This window comes from Dreissena polymorpha, chromosome 3 (genome assembly GCF_020536995.1).
Source record: "Dreissena polymorpha isolate Duluth1 chromosome 3, UMN_Dpol_1.0, whole genome shotgun sequence".
NCBI classification, from domain to species: domain Eukaryota; kingdom Metazoa; phylum Mollusca; class Bivalvia; order Myida; family Dreissenidae; genus Dreissena; species Dreissena polymorpha.
This window is the reverse complement of record NC_068357.1, coordinates 47,734,990-47,745,674: the sequence shown is the minus strand read 5'-3', so window position 1 is coordinate 47,745,674 and position 10,685 is coordinate 47,734,990. Positions and strand designations below refer to the sequence as shown.

Sequence of the window (10,685 nt, the reverse complement as noted above, 5' to 3'; positions counted from 1 at the left end):
CCAAATACTTCATTTATTTATATAACATTGGATTAGACTGTGTGTTTTCGGTTGAGTTTACACCGTTAAACAAAAAACCAACATTGAACGCTGAAAGTGGTACTCTGGTAAAACATGGAAACATTTACTAAATGTGCCCAAATACATCACATTATTTTTATTTTTTATTTTGTAAACTTAATTAAATTTCAAAACAGCTATTGAATTATTTGAGCGGTAAATTCTAATTTGTTATGAGAACAAAAGAAAAAGTCTTCAAATGTCACAACTCATTGATACCATGAAAACTTGCTTCATCGTGTTTACATTAAACGGACTGTATCATTGAATATGTGTTGAAGGCATAGTATTATGACTGGCATAATGGAAAATGTAACATATTTTCGACATTCCATATATTTCAAAGTATCTTAATGTTCAAGATTGTTTTGTTTTTGCATCTCGAAATGGATAATTTACATTCTAAAAAAATCTCTTAAAATATAATGCATGCTATCACAAGTTCAGCGTTTACTAACCTATCCTCTAACAATTATGTTCTTAATTGTATTCATACCTAATCAAACTACTGTTCCTTATTTCTTATTCACACCAATACGCAACTTGTATTTTTGTAGGACACCTTTTTTGTAAATTGTGCCTTGCGTGATTTATAGCGGACAGCGCAGCTCCTAACCAAACTGCACAAAGGCGCAGACTGGGCATGGGCTGCGCTGGCTGCATATGACATAAGACCCATTTTCGTATGACGCGGGTCTTTAAAAATCTCTTTGTTTCTTTTAAATGAAACATCTAAGCGAAATACTTTTTGATAGAAAACTGAATTTAAACTGTATTATAAATAGCAAAAGTTCGTGCTTACGACGCTGCCTGAAGCCAATCTATCGCTCGCTCGTAAATATTCGGATATCGTCGCAGGAAATTCACATGGAATATTTTGTCACACAAATAAATAAAAAAACTAGCATTTTATTGTGTTAAATCTTTAAACTTTATTGTACGAAATATTTAACGAAATATTCGATGATTTTGAGTATGAATGGGGCTTTCATTCACGATGTCAATTGTTTATTCATGTTTTTTTTTAAGCTTTTAATGAAAAACGAATACATAAATAAAACTATAGTATTTTTCTCATTGCAAATTTCCTCATTCCAAATTAAAGAAGTTGTAGAGCACCAAATAGTTTTAATTCAATATGTTAAAATTGCATATTTTCACTACAGCAACGTAATTTAAATACTGGTTATATTATACTTCCTCTGATCAGATGCCTGACTAGACCAGCCCATGAATCAATAAGTTGCATTCACCTCAAATGAACGATAGTGAAGAAAATGATGATTACAGTTATGATGAAGATGATTAAAATAATGATTATGATGATGATTATGATTATTAAGAGGAGGTGGATTATTAGGAAGAGGATACCAGTGGTGAAGAGGGTGATTATAGTTGGTTTTGTTGGATGCGTTGGTTGTTTTGGTGATGTTGTTGGCGGTGGTAGTAAAAATAATGAAGATTATAAAACTTATTATTCTGATAGTATCATGATTACTGTGATAAATGACAAGGTAAATTAAGAAGGTAGATGCTAATCGGAAGCCTATGATTAAGTTCGGTATTGCTGACTGTAATCGGGCCAAAAGGTTGCTTTAAACACTAATCAAGAGTGCTGAAACCCCATAAAACAATATTATCTATGAAACATTTATAATAAACGAAAAGTGGAGGTCTCTTAATTTTGCGATTAGAGATCCGCTCAAATAAGCAACCAATATCAAACTCTACCATAAACATCGTGAAATATTGTTCAGCTTCAGTGGTTGTTTAACAACAAAAAGTGTATGCACCAGTTATAGTTCTGGTTAATCAGTAGTATAAGAGTTAATCCACTCGTGTTTAAGGCATATAATTGAAATGATGATTTGTGAACGGTTTAAATCAAATAAATAACACACGTTCATATAAACATGCATCGTGTATTTTCAAATCAATTCATGACATGGTATTTCGTTCTAATGAACCGCTACGAAGACTACATAAGAGTTCATGTATAGGCTGCTAATTATATTTATTCAATTATATACAGTATTTTGATGTTGTCTATGATAAACCTATGAAGCCACCTTCATAACCTTAGATAGATAGATAGATGTATTTTAGTATATTGATACAACATGATAAAGCATATCTACATACATGATAAAATAGTAAAACAAAAAACATGTATGAGAAATGAAACCATACCAATAACATTATACCAAGGATTACACAAAAAAGAGAATTTAATTTCTTATTTCCATTGTGGTCCATGGATATTGATGGTAGTGACATAGAGACATGAATATCAGAGATTTGAGTTATAAAAGACAATTATTTGCATAAAAAGGTAGGTATATTAAAATGTAGGTCAATTAAAAACTAACGATATAGATCTTAAAGAATGATTACAAATTAAGAAGATTAATTTTAACTGACAACTTAAAATTAGCTATACTTGTAATACTCCTTAAGGAGGAAGGTAGTTTGTTCCACAGAACACAAGCATTATATGCAAAAGATTTAGCACCAAAACTTTTGACTTTGGGTAAAATATAGCATCCACTTAAACTTGACATAGTCTTGTATGAATGAAGAGTGTCAAAAGGAACAAAGTTTTCACTCATATATTCAGCAGCCAAACCATTTTTTAAAACATGACAAAGGGTAGCTTGATCCACTCTCTTTTAAACAGGTAACCGGTTCAAAATCTTAAAATGTTTTACCTATATGTGACATATGACCTAGATTGAGGACAAACCTTATAAATTTATTGTGTGTGACCTGAAGTTTATCTTTCCAAAATTTGGTAATACCATGATACCAAAAACAACATGCGTAATCGAAATGACATTGGATTAGAGCCATGACCTGAAGTTTCTTAGTGTGGAATGAGAGAAAATCACGTTTTCTGTAGAGAAACTGTAATCGGGTATTGGCCTTTTTAACAACAGAACTAGCCATGGAATCACCAGACAGAGACTGATCAAGTGTAGCACCAAGATATTTGACTGTAGAAGTTGACTTTATCATGACAACTAACATTAACGGAAGCACTAGACTTTAACCTAGGTTTAGAACCAAATAAAATTGTCTCTCTTTTACCTAAATGAAGAGAAAGTTTATTGTCAATTAACCATTGACTGACAGACTGTAATTCATCTGTCAGTTCTTTTTCAATGAAAGACCTGTTTATACCTGCAACAAGAATGGCAGAATCATCAGAATACAGAAGAAGTTTATTTTTAATCACTGCCTGCATATCATTTACATATAGTAAGAAAAGTAGTTGTCCTTTGTCCAGAAACTCTTACAAATCGAATGATGTTATATGTGTATGCATTACTGTTAAAAAGACAACGACGCGAATTCATAAGACCACCGTTTTACCATGGTGTGCTGTATATAACGGCAGTCCTTTCTATGAATCATATATATAAGTCATCGAGGCGCATTTGCAATAATGAAGGCGCACCTGCATTTTTTATTATGTTCATTTGCTCTTTTGTACCTGAACGTAAACATTCTTGTTGAAGAACACATAGTTACCAAATGAAACATACAAATAGTAATTTTATTTGCGAAACCTTGAACAATTTATTAGCATCCATTATTAGCAAAAATGGATAAACCTTACCACAAAAAAGTGAGACAAATTAATAACTTCGCAGACCTTCTAACGCTTAAGAATGGACTATTTGAATAATATGATTATTGTTCTAATGTGTTTCTGCTTAATTGTATTTATACTCAAGTTCAGATTTCACGACCGTATTAGGAACAAGAAACTAGTATCTTTTTCCATCTTTTAACATGATAATGAACTTAAATTTAATGTAAACAATAATTCCATGTGGACCAAACTGTACCAATTAACTCTACAAATCATGATACGTGTGGATGAACAGTAGAAATTATATAATTGCACATTTTGTACTCAATTGTATATACCGTTACTTTGCGCTGCTGAATAAGAAAAATGAACCAGTAACATATTTTTCATTAAAGCCACATTGTAAATCAAATTTTATATTTTAAATAATATTTGAACATATACCGAACTGCACCTCATAAATTTGATACCGGATGACGTTATGAAAACTAAATATTTATTCTATTACTTTTCCATAAAATATATGTATTTATCAATAAAACATATATCCTTATTTATAATTTAAGCCGAAACCACTATGCCATCACAGCCACTATGACCAGCAACATCATCGACGAAACCACTGACACCAACGCCATCACAGCTACAACCGCAACTACCGAAACCATCGAAACCACCGCCACCACCGAAAGTAGTGATACCAACGACATCACAACCAACACCAAAACCACCGAAACCAATGATGTCAACACCATTACCGAAACCACCAACGCCACCAGCGAACCCACTGACACCAACGCCATCACCAAAACAACTGACACCTTCTTTGAGTACGAAAAAACTGAAATCAACGCCATCACCGGAACCACCGAAATCACTGACTCAACCGCCATCACCGACACAGCCGTAACAACTGGCACCAAGGAAACCATTGCCACCAACGCCACTACCGGTAAGGCACCACCACCGCCAACGCAGCTACCACTGCCATCACAGCCACCATCGCCATCACCACAACCACCCCCACCGTCACCACCGAAACCACCACCTTCAATGTCCCATCGAAACCACTGACAACAACGCCATCACTGCTAACCTCCTATGACACCACCACTTCCACCGCTTATCCGCCACTTCCGAAACTACCGCCACCATCGAAACACCTTTCACTGTCGCAATATCGAAACTACCGCCACCTTCGAAATCAGTGACGCTACAAAAAACATCGCCACCACCGCCAATACCAAAAACGTCGCAACCATCGCTACAAAATGCCATCATTGCCACCACCGCTAACACAGCTTCCATTGTCTCTACAAGCATCACCGCCTCTACCGCCATCACAGCCTCGAAAGCCATAACTGCTACCAGCGCAGTTACACCCATAATAATCGCCACCACCGCCACAATCTACACCGACGTCACCACCGAAAGACACAAACATCACCCAAACCACTGACACAACAACAACCGAGAGAAACCAATGCCATCACCGCCACCACCACAATCACCATCACCGCCACCATCGCCTTAACCACCAGCGCTGCCACCACCGCAACCACATAATCAACGAAACCATTGTCAACCCATTACCACCGCTAACACCAAAACCATGACTCTACCGCCATCACCGAAAAAACGCCACAACCGGAACCAATGACACAACCGCAACCATCGCTACCAGCGCCACAGACAGCCATCATCGTCTATATCACCACCACCACAACCATCATCGACTCCACCGCCACCACAGCCAACTAAGCCATCACCGCCATCAACAAAATCACTGGCAACCACGCAACCAACGAAACCATCGAAACAACAGACTACCACACCACCAACGCTACCACCTGAACTGCCGCCACCACCGACAACACTGACGCCCTCGCCACAACCGAAACCACTGACTCCATCGACATACAGCAATCACCTTCACCATCGCCTCCACCGCCACCGCAACCACGACAGCCACCACCGCCACCACAACCATCACCGAAACCAATGTCAACCACGCCACCAACGCTACAAACAAAACTACTGCCACCACCGACATCACTTACACCCACGCCATCGCCGAAACCATTGACTCAACCATTATCACCGCAACCACTGCCCTAATCAATACTACTGACCTCACCGTGAATACAGCCATCTCTGAAACAACTGACGCCACCGCAACCACCGAAATCACTGATACCTCCGCCACCAACGCAATCACCTCCACCATCGCCTCCACCGCCACAACCACCACTATCACCGTTACTAAATCCACCACCGCCACCAATGCCGCCACCGCTATTGCAGGCGCATACGCTACCGACGCCACCATCGAAACCACTGACAACACCGCCATCACAGCCACCACCTAAACCACCAAAACAACTGACACCACCTACATTGTTGCCACTTATGCAACCATCGCAAACACCGAAACCACTGCCATCACCGCCAAAATCAAAATCACTAACACCAGCGCCGCCCCCGCAACCACCGAAACCATTGACACCACAGCCACACAACCAACAAAGCCACAACCTCCACCAACGCAACCGCCGATACCACTGCCACCACCGACAAAACCGCCACTTCGCCGACGTCAACACAACTACCACCACTACCACCAGTTCATCTACCGCAATCACAACTATCGCCGCCGTCGAAACAAACCCTTGCCAAAACAATCACCAACAAGTTACAAGTGTCCTCTAAAACGAATTGCGATAAATACAATGTTCTTGCTTTATGCAGGTAAATATTTCATAAACGTATCTTGTATTCAAAAGGTATATCAATAAATGAGTGTTAATAAATTGTTTATTTCAACATTATAGTGTTTAAACTTGTAAGCCCACTTTTTTCAGGCAAACGAATAAAACAAATTCCTTTTATTATAAAACATACGCACTGTTCGTATAAGTTATTTCGGGTCTGTAGGACACACATATGTGACGTTCGCAGCGACTTTGGGTATAGTTGCGCAAATGACGTTGTTAAAAAAAACGTAATTTTAAATTGTTAATTAGATTTGGGCCGATAACACGCTTTTTTCAGCTGCGATTCCAATGACAACAACAATTTTACTACTTTTAATAAGTAATTATAAGACAACACGTTCACACGTAATATCTTTCTAAAGTAATTTTATTTTATTTATAAGCTATGAATGCGATATCGACAAACGCCCTAAAAGCATTTTGTCGGTTTGCAAAATGGTGCGGTACACAACTGAGAAGTATTTAAACGATTTTAATGGCTTAATGTAAGTAATACGTTCACAACACGGTTGATGAATGGAAAGATACATCAAAACAACGGTAAGTGTGGATTTTACAACAATATTCACAATTTTGTATTGTCTTAGATTGTTAAAAAACTTAGGATAATAAATAACCCGGAAGTGCAATTCTGACTTGTTAAGGTAGTATGCCTTTGTTTACAAATCATCAGCATTGTAAAACTGGCAGTAAGTAAAAAAAAATCACGAACAAATCAATGTACCACAATTCCTTATGTAAGTATTCAACATAGTATTGTTATGCCCCCAGATCAAATGATCAGGTGGTATATTGTTTTTGGCTTGTCTGTCTGTCATTTGTGTGAGTGTCGGTCCCAAAACTTTAACCTTGCTCATAAAATGAAACCTCTTGGGTCTATGTTCTTTAAACTGCACATGTGCATGCATATCATTGAGATCTACAATCAAACATGGTTTAAGGTCACTAGGTCAAAGGTTAATGTCACTCTGACCTTTACATTCAAAATATAACCGTGTTTCTAAAATAGCTGCCGTGCGGCTTCAAAACGCAGTAGGAGGCATTGTGTTTTACAAACAAAGCTCTTGTTTTAAGATGTAATTCATGAGGTTGAATCTTTTCGATTCATTGAAAGTCACTATTCTGTCTAACATTAACATGTTAAAATATACTGGTTCATTGTTATTGTTTTGAATACGGATTTTCGCGCATGCGCGATGCACCGGTAGGCAAAAGCACTGGTTACAATAACGTAAAACTTATGGATAACGGCACGTGTTTAGTCAATATATCGAAAAGAAACTCTGAAAAAAACAACAGCATAATAATACCTTAATAATATTTCAAATCAATCCTATTTAGTGCCAATATAGTTTATTTGCATCTTTAAAAAGTACACACCATTAAAATAAAAGAGAAAATGGTCTGAAGACTGAAAAACCGACAATCTTACAAAACAAAGAGTTCAATGCATTAGCAGTCTTACTTTTTACAAAAGAGCTTCAATAAATTACAAAAATAATAATACATCTAGTTATAGAATTATAGTTAAAAGGGGTATTAGTAAGCTAAAGAGATAAAAAAATGACTATGTGTGATAGAAAGTGTCAGGTGTTAATTGAAAATACTACAAAGCCCTGTTAAAGTGATATTATGCGCATATAACAGTCTATGCTATGTTTATAGGTGTCTATCGCGACGATTGTTTATACTTGGGTGTTTTCACTTCATATACACTTATTTATGTTTAAACAGCATCAACATACTAAAACATTATCCCGTTTATATATATATTATTTTTCGCAAATATTATTTACCCCTGTTGGTGTCAAACGTAATTTCTTGTTGTTACGATGTCGTTCGCGCATTGCCGTAACATTAACTCTTCATATGGAATGACGTAGTTTTAATTAATCGATACCTGCTAAATACGTTAAATGTAAAACGTAAATTTTAAAATCATTAAATACTTTAGTTTTTATGAATTAAACGGGCTAGCATCTTAACGGTGTACAGTTTCTGATAACCTTTATTCGACGTATGACTTTTAATTTTGACACTATATAACATATTTAATTTAAGAATCAGTTCAGTACTTGTCGGTAAATTTCTCAATTAAATGACGGCTTAATTCTACAAGAAAGGGAAGACATGGTGGTATAATCAATTGTGTTTAATGACCAGACTGTCATCTGCGACCCGGTGTGGTTTATGACACTATGTTGTTCGTTAAGTCGGTACAATATGTTATCAAAACGATATTATCTGTTCGTGCTGAACTAACGGGCCATGAAACACCGGAATACAAAGGCTTACGCGATTTCAAGATTGATGCAAACAATATCATGAAAACAATTACATTTAATGTGTCAAGGTGTTAGTTTTCCGAGACAAATATCATTATGGTTATTTTTTATATGCTGTGTATATAGAATTTATATATGTATTGCTTGTTTTCAATCTTATTTGTTACAGTCCAGTAAAACAACTTGTTGGCATGTTTAAAAATAAAATCTATATATAATCGTTTAAATATAAACTATCACGCCCTATTTCTCCCTATTGATAGTGTCTTTCTTTTGCCTACCAGAGCACTCCGGATGTAAAGACGCAGGTGCGGGTGATGTCACGCGTGAACTGGTCTATTGAACAATTATTATAAAATCAAAACCATACATGAATATTTGGAAAGTAATGAACATGTTGAAAACAGTGATGTAGGCGATGAGTCGGAATATTCGGGTCATTATTAAGTTTCCTTGTATTTCCTTCAACATGTTGACATTTATTCCAGTAAATGTTCTTCTCAAGTCACTAGTAACAAAACACAACTTGAAGAATTCTTTGAAAAGGCATGTTGCTGTCGGCATCTGTACTTACTTTACATCACTGACCATATTGAAATTAATTGTATTTACATAAAACAATAAATATTTGTATCTGGTTGTGAAATCAGACATAGCAACATATGTCAACCGTCCAATGTATGTAAACAATCACGCAGACCAAATCAAAAATTCTTAGTTATGATATCGGAAAAACAAGTTTGCTAAGCAATTTTATTTCCAATATGTAATCCTAACAACAAATTGCAAGCAGTTGCTACTTTACTTGAGAAGGAAGGACTTGAACATGTACCCTTCATTAAAAACACTAACGCATAACAATTGTGAATATACCATTAACTGAGAAAGAATATTTGGTCAATGTAATTTTACAATAACTTGAATAAGCCTTCAGGAATGCACCATTACCTGGATGGATGCCACTTGTGAGACTCAGACAATTGAAAGTTTTATTGCTGCCCCCGTATAAAACTAAGTTATACATGTTTGTTATATGCGTACCAATGATTATTATTTGATAATATACCGGTAAACGGCGGTAAAGTAAACGTTACTATGAGTGAACATATAATCTACAACAGTTTTAATATGATGAATTAACTTTATGCAGAGAAATCCATTATATTTTGCAATGTTCATATTTTTCAGGCTTGCATATGAAAATTGAGTACAGCATGATGATAGCTGGATACACCCATTTTGCCCCAGATCAGCACTTTGGCATTTGGAAGAACACGTTTACTAACATGGATGTAGAAATACGACAGGTAGTTATGACTCAATTATCGGGTACAATTTAGCACGTATTTTGCATTTGTAATTTATTAATACAAATTCATGATTAAATCAATTTCTTAAACATCCTTGTCCACTGAAAGCAAAGCATAACAATGCTTCTATGGCACAGTTTTAAATACCTATTTCGCTATCTATATCAATATATGATATATTGCAAGGCTGTTTGGTTCTATTTTTTACTGTAAGATGTCTTCAAGTGATTGTTGCAGGTGTTTTGGGTATTTGTAGACAGGGTTGTTATACATATGGAAATAATGAATTTTTAATATTTTGTGCAATTATTACAGGAGTCGGAAGCTGCGTGGTCACAACTGCCCACCTATTGTGTACGAGACATTTGATATCTCTGAATGGCGTTTGTTTGTGTTATTGAAGGGAATTTTTCAGCACCATAAGGTTGCGCTCAATTCAACAGATCCTGGACTTGTTACCTGCATCGAACTTGACAATGTTGAGGAAACTAAGTTTAACTTATTGATAAAAGGTGTCAGCATCAATGAGGTACTTAAGTTACCACTGCCGGTCACGATCTCAAGAGAGGGACCTTCAGCTAAACAACAGTGGAATTTCTGTGATAACATACTGGAAGTTTGCAGGTGACATGTGTTGAAAAAATTGACATGCCTATTGCCT

General features: G+C 36.3%; 1 long non-coding RNA gene across 1 annotated transcript; it reads left to right on the top strand.

Annotated features, from left to right (window-relative positions):
• Window positions 1-6,855: 6,855 nt before the first annotated feature.
• Window positions 6,856-10,483, top strand: LOC127871903 (uncharacterized). The gene is made up of 3 exons (XR_008045604.1): window positions 6,856-6,969; window positions 9,903-10,021; window positions 10,340-10,483. It is a non-coding gene; the product is annotated as an uncharacterized LOC127871903 (long non-coding RNA).
• The last annotated feature ends 202 nt before the right edge of the window (window positions 10,484-10,685 follow it).